Here is a 16,730-nt window from a genome sequence, read left to right on the forward strand (position 1 = left end):
TTATACTGTCTTATCCTTGATGAAAGATATTGTCTGTTTAGTTTCTTCTTAATATATTTTTCTTATTTTTCTCTGCTTTAAACAATATATAATTATTGCAGTGCATATGTTTGTTTATTCTTCATTTTTTGACAATTGGAATTTGTTTTTGCACTATATTTTATTTATATATTATTAAGTAAGATATTATTAGTATGTTTTATTTTACTTTCAGGATTATATTTGCACTCCATTGAATATGTCCTATTAATTTTATTTATTTTTTGACTTAAATTGCTTGTATCTTTTTGATTAACTTTCCTACTTATTTAATATTGTTGTTAGTATAGCAGTAGTTAGCATGTTATTCTCTCTTTTATGGCATTTATGGTTGCTTGTTCTTTATCTTTTATATAAACATCTATGCGTGTAAGTGTGTGTGTCTGTCCATCTCAGAAGTGAGAGGTGGAGTTGGGGTAAGGGCTCCATCTCTGAGAATACACAAGCGAGGCCAGCACGTCGGCAAAGCGAAACCTCTGAAGAAAGAGTCACGCACTTAGTGGCTAATACACAAGCGAAGCAAGCACATTGGTAAAACGGTATCCCTTTAACTTTTCCTCCTGCCACTAATACACAAGCGAGGCGAGCACATTGGCAAAATGAAACCTCCAAAGAAAGGTAAAGTCGCTTAGCCGCTAATGCACAAATGATGCGAGCACATCAGAAAAATGAATCCTCCTAGGAGAGAGATGCCCAGAGTAGTTCCTTTGAATTACCTGACAGCTCTACATTTCAATTTCTTTCTGACAATTTCAATAGTTTCCAGGACCCCGTGCTTTTTACAGCACAGGCTTACACAGCTAGTATTATATAAACTCATTAATGCTGAACAGTAGGTGGAGCTACGCATGCAGATAAATAAATGGCTAAGGGAAAGAGGGAGTTGACAATGTAAAGATAAAATAACAAGATAAATAAAATAATTGCTACTTTTTCATTTTAAAAAGCTGCTACATATCGGTGACAGTGATTCATTTGAATACATATACAGTAAATATTCACCTGCCATTACCAATAGCTTTTCTACCCTGCCCAGAAGATCCTGCATGTCTGGTTTTAAAAAATTACAAAAAAACTGATGGGGAAACCCTTTGTGTGAAGTTTCCTTTCAAGAAACAGAAATATTAAATGTTCTACTAATAACAACTTTGGACTACAGGATGTGATTGTGGGCTCATAACCCTACACTGAATAAGATTTACCACAATATTCACCTAAATAGAAATACCAGAAGTCCACTGAGTATGAATGAGTCTGATATGACTGTCATGGAGAGGAGTAAATGTCATGCAGGGATGCGATGGTTCAAGACATACACAACACTCACTGCCTTAGAAAGGCAAACAATATAATTAAAGACTTCGGCCATCCTGCATAGCCACTTTCCTCACTCCTTCCTTCAGACAAAAAGTACAGGACCATGGAAACTTTCTATCCAATGGTTACTGAAGAGGCCATCGTAATAACAAATTAATAAATGTTGCAATATAATAAACACTGTGTGTGTATATACTGTATATGCAAGTAATAATTTCACAGTACTGTGTACACATAACAATGAACTTGGTGACTCTAAATTGGATCTCTGTGGGAGCAAGCGCTAGTGTCTGATGCCCTCATCCTGATTTATTCATTGTACTCAGGACTGTGGCATAGACTCTGATCACAACAAAATTGGGCTGGAGTATAAAGAATGGATGGGCTGATGGATGAAAGTTTATCTTCAGGTTAGCCTCAATTCATTGGATGTAACAAAGTCATTTTTCATGGAGAAATCCAACACTGTCTCTGTACTGCAAGTAAAGAACGTTGTGTTTTATATTGGGCAGGATTGATTAATATTGAGACTGTACCCTAATTTAGCCAGAAATATCATTAAAAAAGCATAAACGCAGAAAAAAAGAACACAAGTAGATGATATGACTTTACCACTAACTATATTGCCTAAAGTATTGGGACAGCCTTCCAAATCATTGAATTCAGGTGTTCCAATCACTTCCATGGCTACAGGCCTTTTAAATCAAGCATGTAGACATGAAGACTGCTTCTACAAACATTTATGAAAGAATGAATGCTGTCAGGAGCTCACTGAATTGGTACCATGATAGGATGCCACCTGTGTAATAAGTCCAATCATGAAATGTCCTCACTACTAAATATTCCACGGTCAACTGTTAGTGGCATTATAACAAATTGGAAGCAATTGGGAACAACAGCAACTCAACCACGAAGTGGTAGGCCATGTAAAATCACAGAGCGGGGACAGCACATGCTGAGGTGCAGTGTGCAGAAGTCGCCAATTTTCTGCAGAGTCAATAGCTACAGACCTCCAAAAGCTCAAGGACAGTGCATAGAGAGCTTCATGGAATGGGCTTCCATGGCTGAGCAGCTGCATCCAAGCCTTACATTACCAAGTGCAATGCAAAGCGTTGGATGCAGTGGTGTAAAGCACACCACCACTGGACTCTAGAGCAGTGCAGATGTGTCTTCTGGAGTGATGAATCACACTTCTCTGTCTGGCAATCCGATGGACGAGTCTGGGTTTGGCAGTTCCCGGGAAAACATTACCTGCCTGACTGAATTGTGCCAAGTGTAAAGTTTGGTGGAGGGGGGATTATGGTGTGGGGTTGTTTTTCAGGGGTTGGGCATACGAAGCCATTTTGGACAATTTCATGCTTCCAACTTTGTGGGAACAGTTTGGGGATGGCCCCCTCCTGTTCCAACATGACTGCACACCAGTGCACAAAGCAAGGTTTATAAAGAAGTGGATGAGAGAGTTTGGTGTGGAGGATCTTGACTGGCTTGCACAGAGCCCTGACCTCAATCCAATAGAACACCTTTAGGATGAATTAGAGCGGGGACTGCGAGCGAGCCAGGCCTTCTCGTCCAATATCAGCGCCTGACCTCACTCCTAAAACTTGTGGAAAGCCTTCCAAGAAGAGTTGAAGTTGTTATAGCTGGAAAGGGATGTCATTAAAGTTCATGTTTATGTAAAGGCAGGAATCCAAATACTTTTGACAATATAGTGTAACATGACTGCACTACTAATTCACATTATATGTTTCCACGTGTACTTGTAATCAATGAACCATCCATTGATTTTCTAAAAAGTATCCTGTTCAGAGTTGTGGGGTGCTGAAGTCTATTGATAAAAATTATTATACTTGTTTTTAGCAAAAAGAAAAAAAGCATTACTATTCTCTTTTTCAGTGCTTATGACCTACCTCAAAATAAACTGAATCGTAACTAAGAATCAACAAAAATCCCTTCTCACTTTTGCAGTGACACTATGAATTCCCAAAACAGCATACACCAAACAGGACTACCGAACATTTATCAGAGTAAATGGTATAAAATAGAATGAAAGGGGATCCCATTTGCAGTGTAAAGTAGAATATTCAATTGATTAATAAAGTGAAAATGCTTCTGAGACATGTTGTTTCTTTCCCAGGCAGCTGGAAGCTATGATGTTGTAACAAAATGTGCTGCAGTAGTATTTTCTGCTGTACAGATTTGCAGAGGTAAGTGGAAGCAAATTTTTCCATAAGAAATTTGACAAATGAGAGGAGATTATTCACTTTTAGCATTTTCCCAATATATCATCCACATAACATTTTAAAAGTTGACACAATTTCAACTAAATGGCTCAGTTATTTGTTACAGGCTTTCCATAACCCTTTGTTTGAAGAGGTGCTTCCATGTTAATGTTCTGATGTATGTGATTCACTATTTGTTCTTTATTCATTGATGTTTTAATCCATTTATGTGTTTAGTGTAATTGCTATGCATCTTCTGGTAAGCCATGTGGCCCATGCAGTGTAGCCATACACATTCTGTTTTTAATACCATATTTCAAAAATGTATTAGGCTCATTCAAGGCTATTATTATTAGTATGAATAAATGAAAAAAAAAAGCATTTATCTAAGATCAATAGTTTTTTTCATGACCAGCTGTAGTACCTTGTACTGTAAATTATTCCTAAAAATATTTATACAAATTAATAAAATTTGTTGATGACACAGAGTTGTTGTTGCTGATACAACCACTTTTATTTATATCAATCTAAATGCCATACACTGTGGATTCAGAAAGGATTCAGACCCTATTAAGAGAAAAGTATAGCCCAATGGTATTTAAATTTTGTGGCATTACTTACTACAATTTCTTGACATTCTGAACACTTTGTTGTGTTATAGATTTGATTTGAAAATCTTGAGTAAATATCATTGCTGTTGTCACACACGTGCGCATGGGAGCCAGCTACATGGACCAAAAGAAGGGAATTCCACGCCAGGTTGGGGAGTGGCGGGTGTACTAAACCTTCTTCTTTTCCTCCTGCAGACCAAACATGGGAAATTCTGCCTGAGTCCAATGACATCACTTCAGGCTCCAGCCCCGATGATGTCACTTCTCTTTACTGACCTTAAAAGCCCACCACCTTCCCTACATTGGTCAGTTCTGTTTGGGACTCAACATTGTACTTATTGTGCTTGTTATTTTGCCTTTTGCAGCCAGGGTGCAAATATACGCGTGGCTGATCCAAACCTTTTTTCATGTGCCGAGGCTATTATTTTACACTGTCTATCAAATTACACTCAATAATTCATAATAACAAAGTGAAAACATATTTTTGGAAAGGTATACAACTTTGTTAAAAATCAAAAACTGAACTCTCTCCTTCATATAAGTATTCTGACCCTTAATTCAGTAGTTTGTAGTAGCCCCTTTGACAGCAATTACATCTTTGAGTCTTCTTGGGTTAGTCTCTACAATCTTTGCACACCTGGATATAGGTGGTTTATTCCCTTCTTCCTGGCAGATCCCCTCAAGCTTTGTTAGATTGGATGGGAAGGTTCTATAAAATGCCATCTTTAGGTCTCTCCACCAATGTTCTGTGAGGGTTAAAAATGGACATTGGCTGTGCCACTCAAAGACGGCCAGAGATTTGCCCTGAAGCCACTCTGGCATTGTCTTGGCAGTATGCTTTCAGTTATTGTCGTACTGAAAGGTGAACAGACACCACAGTCTGAGGTCGTGTACACTTTGGAGCAGATGTTCTGCAAGGACCTCTCTGTATTTGACTATATTCATCCCTTCTTCGATTCCAACCAGTCTTCAAGCCTCTACCACTGAGATGCACCACCATAGCATGATACTACCACCAGCATGCCTCACTGTAAGGATGGTATTAGACAGATGATGAGCAGCCTTTTAAATGCCATTTGGAAAACGTCAAGTGGTAGTTAGTCACACTGACATCAACTCCTGATTTACGTAGTGCTGCTGGGCTGGTTGTCCTACTGACAGGTTTTACAATCTCAGCAGAGGGTTTCTGAAGGTCTTTTAGAGTGACAGTTGGTTCTTTGTGATCTCCCTGACCAAGTACAGTACCTTCTTGCCTGCTTGCACAGTATGGATGGATGGGCAACTTCTGGTGGTTCTCAAATTTTCCATTTCTCAGTTGTTGAAGCCACTGTGCTGCTGAGAACACTCAAATCTTTAGAAATGGTTTCATACCTTTGCTCTGATCTATGGCTCACCACAATTTTATTGTGGAGGTCTACAGAGAGTTCCATCATGGCTTGATTTTCAACTTGACATAAAGTGTGAATTGTGGAAGTTACATATAGAGACATGTGCCTTTCTAAATGTGGCTCAATCAGTTCAATTTGACACAGGTAGACACATCTCAAGGATAAGTAAAGTAAATTGGAAGCATCTGACCACGATATGGAGTGCTACAGCAAAGGGTATGAATACTTATATTGTATAAATGAGAAGATTTTTCATATATTTGTAAGCTTTTCTGAAAACAAGTTTTCACTTTCTCATTATGAATTATTTAGTGTAGATTGATGGGCAAAATGGCAGATTTATCCATCTACTATACTGTATAATAAAACACAAAGGTCTGTGTGTCCAGTCTCTCGGAGCAACCTGATTAGTCAGTTCGGCTTTAAAGTGATTGGTCAGCTTGACTTTAGTAAAGCAACAAAAGAGGAACTGCAAGTGTCAGACACACAAAGCAGACACTAAGAGAGTCGCCTTCGAAGATGAAAAGTAGAAAGTCGGATAGGAAACAAGGAAGGCGCCTCAAAAATAATGACAGAGTCTGAGAAGCAGGCTTTATGGAAACATGCTTGAGAGACCGAGGAAAGGCGCTGAAAGTTCAGATAGGGCAAGAGATGCCAAAATTTTTTTAACTTATTCTATTACCTGTCTTCCAATGGTACAGTGGCTAGTTTCAAATAAAATCTAAAACAAAAAAAGTGTGCAGAAACCGTGGGTCCAAATACTTTCCGAATCCACTATATGTCTGGATTGAATGCATGATTGATGGGAATTCATATTAACCGGTTGGTTTAGAACAACCTTGGTTACATGAAGGAAAATAAAATATAACTTTGAATGAATGACTTGTATTTTGACTTTGGGAAGTGCCATCAATGGCACAGACTGACAGCCTGACAAATAGCACAAGTTTATCACACAAATGGAGGGTTTCCGCAAAGATGCCTGCCATCCAGCTTGAAGTCAGAATACAGGAGATTGACATGGATGATGAAAAAATATGATAGATTTAAATGATGGTGGTCATTTGATTGATCAGGGAAGGCTATCCTTTAAGTGACCTTTCTCTAAAATCCCTTATATCCTGTTTTTAGTAACAGAAGGAAAGTGGATTTTCACATAATATGAAAGAACATTTAACATTGCCATGTGAAAATAAAGGAATACCCAATCAAAGACAAATGATGAAAATGAAAAGATTCAAATAGAGCGATGTAACCGACACCCTGAATAAAGAAGCTTAATTAGAAAGAAACTGAAATGAAGCTTTGAAACAAGAAAGGAATATGCAGGTAAAATAGGCGTCTGTGTATAATTAAGGTGGTCCATCTTTGCAGTTGTTCAAATAAACATCTAGGAAAGAGAAATGGGAGTAATGCTTCATGCTTCATGAATGGAAAGAAAGGCTTTTGTTAAGTATGGTATGCAGTTGGATAAACAGCATGAACTGTTTGTGTTATATTTCATAGAAACAACATCATTTTTTGTTTTTTTTTTAAATTATTGTTGTTTTTCCTACAGCACACAAATTCTATTGATGGCTCCACAAAAAGCACTGGGTCTGGAAATTATTGAGTGAAACCTCCCTACTGTATTCATAAGTAGCCTTACTGTACTGTTATTTGCTTTACTAATAAAACTAAGACTTCTGAGTCATATTTAAAATGATAATATATTCTGTACCCTCGAGGATATTTTCAATAAAGCTTGTTAAGCTCCTGCAACAGTAATTTATAAACTGAATGATGAACAGGGTGTATTTTTAAGATTACAGCTTAGAAAATCACATTTTAATTCAAGGGGAATTAAAGAATAAATATAAAGAAAATGACAGGGAGTATAAGTATAATTGTTTGAATGTTTGTTAGCATGGCCACATATACTTGATAATGCCTCAAGCAGAAGAAAATTTTGTAAAAGAGAAAATTAATTATACATCTATGCAATAAAAATATAAAGTGTCTTTTTGTATGTACCGTAGATAATGTACAGTGGAGAACTTTATTTCTACTATATTATATCTATAAAACTGTGTAAGTACTCAAAATAAAAATGCTGACTAGAATATGAAAGTGTGTTTGTACCTTTTAAATTTTCAAAAACAGCTCTGTATTCTAATAATGTTCACCTTCTGATGCACAGCTACAAGATTAAAAGGACAAAAGACAATTTTGCTAAGGAGGTGCAGAGTGGAGTGGTCATTATAGAGCTTTGAAAGAAGTCATAAGGTGTATTATGTGGGACTTTTTGTTTGACTGATTTCAAACTGAACTAATTTGCAGTCAGAAAAACGCAGCTTGACTTCAGAAAGGCAGGAGGCAGCTAGCTTTTCATGCAAGAGTAAATATCGGTGGAAAGTATACATTATTTTGGAACTTCGTTATTGTATTCTTCAATACATTTAGAAAACACGAGCATCAGGAAAGCAGGACACATAAGTCTTGTGTTAAAACGATAAAAGGTTCAGGTTGCAAACAATGGAGTCTCCAAATATAAATATGGCTTGATGGCCCATCAGGCGAAGTTAGAGAACTGAGGACTTCATAGTGAGTCTTGTTTGTCAGGTCAGGCTGTGGAGGACGAAGGGACCATGGCTGGGGTCTCTGCTTGTGGCAGTGTAAACACACTAATAGATGGGAGCAGAGATGAACTAAACACAGATCAGCTTTAATTACCGTGCCTTCTGTGGTGTAAAGTTCATGGTATGAAAAGTGGCCTTCTGTTCTTACCATTTTGACTGGTGCTGAATCTGTGCTCCAAAGTGCAGATCTGCTCGGTGACATGCAGAAGCCCACAGGTGCTGCTCTAAATTGCATTGCTTTGACGTGTAGAATTGATTCATGAGGATAAACTCAATTGAAATGCTGGAAAGCAAAGTTACTGAGAAAACAGAGTGGAAAAGTCAGGACAAGCAGCTCCAGACAATATGAAGAAACAAGTAACAATAATAATAATAACATTTCTTTGCATTTATATAGCACTTTTCTTACTACTCAAATAGCTTTAGTGGGTGGGAAGCCACTTCAACCGCCACTAATGTGCAGAATCCACCTAGATGATGTTACAGCAGCCATTTTGCACCAGTACACTCACCACACATTAACAGTTAGTTGGTGAAGTGGTGTGAGATAGTTAGCCAATTAGAAACAGGGAGTGTTTAGGGGGCCATAACGACCAGGCCGTGGTGGGAAATTTAGCCTGGACATTGGGATTCACCCTACCCTAGTTTAAGATGTGGGCACACCACACTGGTAGCAGTAGTGAGTATCTCAGAATGCTATGGAATTACATTTACCACAACCCAACTTTAGTTTAAAAACTGTATCCATTGTTGTATTTTATTTCTTGAAATTTAGAAGATAAAAAGCAGATATGTCATTTAAGCAGCTGGCAATAGGATGAGATGCCATTGAGGATTTCTATACTAGTGAAATTATTTTTGGAGGATTTCACATATGGATTTAAACGTTTGGCAGGAGGTAAAGGAATGATGGTATATGTTTGCTTGCCATTAGGAAAGCATAGTTAAAGCTAAGCTGGTTGATAAAACCATTAGCCTATTTTCACCAGAATTACCGGTATTAAACCATCATATAAATCTAAGTAGAATGTGATACCTGTGCATGTGTTGGAATATTCACATATAATGTAGTAGAATGCCTATTTTACTTCAGGATCCAAAGCAACTGTAAATCTTTTTCCACTCTAGTACCACAATTCCGGTGCTGTGTTATTTATGATAAGATGACAAAAGAGAAAAAAAATACAGATAGATGAGTGCAATGTTTTACATGCAGGTAACAAGAATGTGACCTATAAATACAAATTGGAGGCTTTCAGCTATAAGAAGCAAATTCAGTAAAGGATTTAGGTATTTATGTTGACACAACCTTTTCATCCTTTAGGCTATGCGCAAAAGCAATTATCTAGGCCAAGGTATACTGTTCAGGCTGTTGACTATAAATCAAGTGAGGTTAAGCTCAAACTGCGCTGTGCCTTAGTGAGATCGCATTAGAAAATTGTATGAAGTTCAAGTCACCAGACTGCTAGAAATATATACAGATAGCTTGGCTGGTATATTTGAAAGAACTTTTTGTTCTTTTTGAGTTGTATCCTCAACAGTAAAATGTATGCAAGCACAGGTGTTATGGCTGCTGCCTTACAGCTTTAAGGACACTGGTTCAATTCTCTTTTTGATCAATGTCATTTTGCATTTTATTTTCTTTATTTGTCAATGATTTTGCAGATATATGTAAAAGATTTAAGCTTGTTTTGATTATAGTTGAAAAATCTGAATTTGACAACTCTCTAAATCAATGAATAAGTCAATCAACCATCATCACAAAGTGCTTTATAGGGCTTAACAGAAAGATTTAGAAATATGTTGAAATCCACTTAGAGACATCACTAAATAATAATGTGGCTTATCAAAGAGGGTTTTACTTTTCAATTGGATATTTGTTTGACTTTCATACACTTAATTGTGAACATTTATTAGCCTCTAGTAACATGGGGGCAATTTTCACTTACTTATGACAACTACCCTCATCTTATATATAAGCGTGTGGAAGTGTGTGTGTCTGTCCGTCCTGGAAGTGAGAAGTGGTAAGGGCTCCTCCTCCAAGGAAATAGAAAACTTGCTTAGCCGCTAATAACACAGGCGAGGCCAGCACGTCAACAAAATGAAGCTGCTAACATCGAATAAACGGTATCCCTTTTACTTTTCCTCCTGCCGCTAATACACAAGCGAGGCAAAACAAAATCTCCGAAGAAAGACAAAGTTGCTTAGCCGCTAACATCGGCAAAGTGGTATCCCTTTTAGTTTTCCTCCCACTGCTAATGCACTAGCAATGCGAGCACGTCGGCAAAATGAATCCTCCTAGGATAGAGATGCCCAGAGTAGTTCCTTTCAATTACCTGATATCTCTACATTTCAGTTTTTTTTTCTGACGGACCCCGGACTTTTTGCAGCACAGGCTTACGCAGCTAGGATTTTATTATATTGCTGAAATCACATATATGAATAAATCAGTTTTCTGAACTCACTTTATCATCTACATACTTAAAGGTGTAGATCTTTGTTAAAACTATAACAAACAAAGCAGGAACTATCTAGAGTCAACGATTAATGTATGAGCTTGTTAGGAACAACTACAGAAAACCCATGTGGACATAGCAGAAGATGCAAACTTCATGCAGACAGTTTGTTGTCCAGGAGTCAGACCCCATTCACTGGAGCTATCAGGCAACATCAAGCACTACACCAGGCCTTAACATCATAGATATGCTCATCAAATGTTAATTTGAACTTGAACTGGAGCTTTATTGCCAGGGAATATACATATATATGCTAGGAATCTCTCTTGGTTGTTCATCCATAAACACAGCAAGGTAAATACAGTTAAACAACACAGTACACCAATCAGCTACAACGCTAAAACCACTGACAGATGAAGTGAATAGCATTGATTATCTTGTTACAGTGAAAGTTGCCAAAGAAGGAGATATCTTAGGCAGAAAGTGAACAGTCAGTTCTTGAAGGTCATGTGTTGAAAGCAGGAAAAACGGGCAAGTGTAAGGACCTGAGCAACTTTGACAAGGGCCAAATTGTGATGGCCATAAGACTAGGTCAGAACATCACCAAAACGGCAAGCCTTGTTAGGTGTTTTAATATGCAGTGGTTACTCCCTACCAAAAGTGGTCCATAGAAGGGCAACTGATGAATCTGCAACAGGGTCATGGACACGAAAAGCTCATTGATGTACGTGAGGAGCATAGGCAAGCCCTTCTGGTCCAATCCCACAGAAGAGGTCCTGTAGCACAAATTGCTGACACACATAATGCTGTCCATTAGAGACAAGTGTCAGAACAAAATGTGCATTGCAGCATGCTGCGTGTGGGGTTGCGTGGCATCAAAAAGGTCACACTGCTCATGTTGACCACTATCCAACACCAAAAGCACATACGATGGATATGTGAGCATCAGAACTGGACCATGAAGCAATGAAAGAAGCTGGTCTGGTGGTTTTCTTTTAAGTAATGTTGATAGCTGGGTGTGTGTGCATCATTTACCTGAGGAAGAAATGACAGCAAGATGTACTATGGGAAGAAGGCAAGCTGGTGGAAGCAGTGTGATGCTGTGGACAGTGTTTTGTTAGATAACCTTGGGTATACAATATGTGACACTATCACAGCATTATATATCGCAGTACTGAAAATATTATACACAAAACATAAATATACTGTATAAAACAATAATAGAAAGCAAAATTGCACTCCTGCCCAGTAACATATCAAGTAAGTTTCTATAAAATAAACATAATTTAGATTGGATGGATGAGTTTAGGAAACATGAAAAGACGGATATGAATGAGAGACTGTGTTTAACCATAGCGACTGCAGTAGGAATGAAACTGTTTCTATGTTTAGAAGTTCATGCCATTAGTGACCAGTGAGAATTCCTTGATTGTAATAAACTGAAAGGGATGGTAACCCAATTGAATGTAGTCTTTGATTACATTTCCAGCACATTTACTGACCAGTGATATATACAGGACCTCAGTGGAGTCCAGTTTCAAGCTAAGAGTCTTTTCTCCAGTTTGAATAGCATGCTGTAGTTAATGTTTCCAGTCAGCCGATGCATTGCCATGGCAGACTGTAATGGAAAAAAGTGAAGATGCGTTCAATGATAGTTCTATAAAACACATTCACTGCTGAGCTTTTTTAGATAACACCAGTTATGTTTTCATCCCAGTTCAAGAAATCTAAATGATTCCATCCCTCCGTAATGGCATCAGTTATAACTGTGTGAGTGTAGAAGGGTGAGGAGTGTCTCCTAAAATCCACAATCATTAGTGAGATGTGTTTGAACTGGTAACATCACTTTGAGAGAGGCTCATCGAAATAATAAGCTAATTAAAACAGCAGATTCAGTTATGGGACACCACTGTTGACTCCCTGGAGGCGGCAGTGAAGGAGAGAGTTAAAACAAAACTGAGTGCCATTATGAACAATGCTGCACATCCTCTTTCTGACACACTAACACTGAGGACTTTCAGCAAATGAATTACTCAGAAGAAGTGTGTCAAAAAAAGCTACTGGGGCTCCATTATACCAACAACAATATGTCTGCATAATGTTGTGACTATGACTGCCAAGTCAGACGTTTTCTTTTTAATGTTCTTGTTTTATGGTCACTCTTGTGTGTTCAGACCAAAATATGTGTGTATATATATTAATTTATTTACTTACTTACTTATCTACCTTTTTATTTATTTATTTAAAGAGCTTTGGTAAAAAGCTAAACTTTCCTGAGGACAAATAAAGTTCTATTTATCATTGCTACTGTTTTCAAGGAATTCATGTTAAGATTGTTTAGGGAGCTCCAACTGGTCAGTTAATCCACCTCCGTCTGGTATGACACCTTGTCCCTGTATATGATCAGACTGATTGGGGTGGTGTCATTGGCAGACTTCAGCACTTTAACAGATGGGTCACTGGAGGTGCAGTCATTGGTGTACAGAAAGAAAAAGAAGAGACAGAACAGAACCCTGTGCTCAGGATCAGGGCCCCTGACTATTATTTGTCCATCTTCACTATCTGACATCTGTTCTTAGAAAGTCAGAGATCTACAGACATGTGGCTTAGACCACATTCACACTGAGACGTTTGCTGTAAATGAGTTTTGGTGTCTAAATGCTTCAAGATGTACTGGAGAGTCATGTTAGCTGCATGTTCAACTGACCTGTCAGCATAGTAAGAAACCTGTAGTGGATTAAGTAAGGAATCTGTGACAGACTTGAGAAGCTGAAGAATCAAATGCCTTAATTAATACAGAGGTCAGCACTACTTGTCTGTAATCAATTTTTAAATATCTTTTCTTCCATTTATTAAAAGCATGTAACATTCCATAAAATCAAGTCAAACTTAACAAAACTAAATTGAATTCAATCCCTACCCACAAAAAAGAGAGGAAGGCCAACAGCCACAGTAAACCTCCTGAGAATAGTAAAGAGTGAAAGGAGTCTTTCTCCCCAGTAAAAGTGCTTATTATGAAATGTTATTGATTAGTTCCTGCAAGATTTAAAAAAAAGTTTTGAACATATCCACTAAGTGAGAATTTGTTTTTTCCAAATTTCAAACAGTATATAACATCGGTTACCCACTGACTTAGAAGAGGTGGACTGGGATTCTTCTAATTGAACAAGATAAGTCTATGTGCTAGTAGTGAAGTAAAGGCAATTACAGATTGTTTGTCCTTCTCCACTTTAAGCCCATCTGGGAGTACACCAAACACAGCTATTAATGGGTTAGGAGTGATTGTGACACCAAGGCTGCCTGATAGGCATTTCAAAATTTTTGTCCATCCATCCATCCATCCATCCATTATCCAACCCGCTATATCCTAACTACAGGGTCACAGGGGTCTACTGGAGCCAATCCCAGCTAACACAGGGCGCAAGGCAGGAAACAAACCCCGGGCAGGGCGCCAGCCCACTGCAGATTTTTGTCCAGAATGATGTTAATTTGGTACACACCCAAAACATATGGCCTAATGAAGCTGGAGCTTGATTGCAACATTCGCAGGTTGGATCTTTCCCTGGAGACATCATTTAGACAGGAAATATTTTGCTTCTTAGGGACAGGTATTATTGTGGCCCACCTTGTTCAGTACCATGGGGAGTGCAGGGTCTGTCCTGGCCACACTGGGGTAGAGAGTGAACCAATCATAGATGGAACACCAGTCCACTGTAGGTCACACTCCTGCACACACTTTCATTCATGAATAGAAGGCTAATTTAGACCCTAACCCTAACCCTTTCTGAAAAGAATCAGTCTCAACACACATAAAAATAAAAATATATTGTCCCTGGCTGCAAAAGAGTATTTTTTGATACAGCACTGAAGTGCACGGTTCGGGTTCCAAAATGAACTGATCTGGTTTGAGAAATATGGCAGCTTTAAAGGCCAAAATTGTTAGAGATGCCATCTATAGCCAGAACCAGTGGTGACTTCATCCTTGGAGTCGGAGCCAGAAGTGACATCATCAGATGTTGAATGAGCTAGGTTTTCCCGTATTTGGCCTACAGAGACAATAGAAGCAGGTTTAGTGCACCCTGCCACTCTCTGGCCTGGCAGGTAATTATATTCACTTGGTCCATTCAGCTTCCTCCTAATCACGCATGACACCTTATTTAACCTGGCATAGGTATCTTATGGATCTGAAAGGAACACAAGAGTACACTGAGAAAAACTTACACACACTGGAAGAACATCACACAGAGAGTGCCTGGGCCAGGATTTGAACATTAGACGCAAGAGTTCTGAAGCATGACCAGGCCAAATTAAGTGTAACTATTTTGAGAATACATATTTGCTCTTATCTATTACAACTGTAGTTATGGAAATTACCAAGATGATGATATTTCAGAAAGTGATCAGTTTAAAGTAAGACTTTTAATCAGGTCTGCCTTTATGTAGCTATCACTATTTCTTCATGCTGAGATGCATGAGTAAGTGATATGAAACTAAAACATTTAAATAATCAGACAGTGAGAACTTCCCTTACTTGAACAACTATTTATAAAACCTCTCAAAGGAAGAAAAAAGTATCACTGGTTTATTTTGACAGTGCTTATATACTGTAAATTAGAAACTTGCCAGACATTAGCAACCAGCTATATTAAGTTAGCTCACTGAAGTATATTATAATGGGAGACACTTTCTTTGGCCTTTCAAGTGAGTTAAGACAAGATTCATTATTAAGTTGCAAAAGAAATGGAAAGTAAAGTTCAATATAACTCAACTTAAGGTCTTACACTTTAGGAGGAAAAAAGTTATATATAATGAGACAATGACTGCTAGCAACCAGACAGTACTGAAGTATTTAAAATATCAACCAATTGGTTTTAAATTGGTTTTAAATTAAAAGTTTTCAGAATGAAAACAGAAAGATGTTTCACTTCAAGTAATATATTTTTATTATCTTTTATAGTTTACATCATTTAACATGTTTTTTAGTTGTCTACATTCATATTTCAGTTCTGAAGCATTAATATTTTCAATTAAATTAGTACTAATGTATGCAGCATGAAACAAAATGCCATATCATCCTGATTTTAAGCAGTACTGTTTATTTGCATTTGTCACCAAGGCACTGCAGAAGATTCAAAATTTAGCAACACCTCTGGTGACACTCCTCTTTTCAAGTCACTACATTGGCTAGTAGCGTAGTAGTAAATGGGTCAACACCTATAAATACGGAAGCACTTGTGAGGTCCTATGCTTTTCCTTGAGGACTCAGGACTGGTAATGAATGGTGTCATCACCACTGCATGGCATCAATCTCAATCCTTTTCATGTGTAGCTCCTATCCAGTGGAATGAGCGGGCCATCTCAAGTCGAAATTCTGACTCCCTTAATGTGTTGAAGATTCATTGGGGGACTCTCCTGATCAGTAAATTTCTATGTAACTGATACTGGCTGTTAGGAATTGTAACTAGCTTGTATTTTATTCTGAACTCTCCTCTTCTGGTAATCAATTCTGTTACCTTGTCCTATAACATTTGTTCCCAAACAGTCTCTAGACTTTGTTACTCGAAGACATTGACCTTCTTTGTCAATCACTTTGGTTAAAAGCATCTGCTAAACACGCAAATGTAAAAATAAAAATAAGTATCTGTATTATTCTTTAATAGTATCTTACATAGTAGAATTCTTATTTATTGACATTCCGCTCATTAATGCCTAATGGCCTTATAACAGGGTCACAGTACAGGACCTTATCCTGGAGAAAACACCAGTGCACTCAAGCACACTCTCACATAAACCCAAATTAATTGTTTGGGGATGGGGAAGGAAAGTTTAGCACCCAAAAAAGACCTAAAATGGATAACAGGACGAACTCCTTACAGAAAGTGACCATAATTAGGAATTATACTCATGACAATCAAGCTGTGAGGCATCAGTGTTATTCGATTGTGTGACCATGCCTTCTGTTGAAAAAACAGATCATTTTAAAACTGTTTGATATACAGTTATCAAATAACACAATAACAGTACAAGGCTAGATTTTGAAACACCCACCTTGGTTACCCCACCTCCAAAAATGAATGTAAAC

Source organism: Erpetoichthys calabaricus, chromosome 5, assembly GCF_900747795.2.
Source record: "Erpetoichthys calabaricus chromosome 5, fErpCal1.3, whole genome shotgun sequence".
Lineage (NCBI taxonomy): Eukaryota > Metazoa > Chordata > Cladistia > Polypteriformes > Polypteridae > Erpetoichthys > Erpetoichthys calabaricus.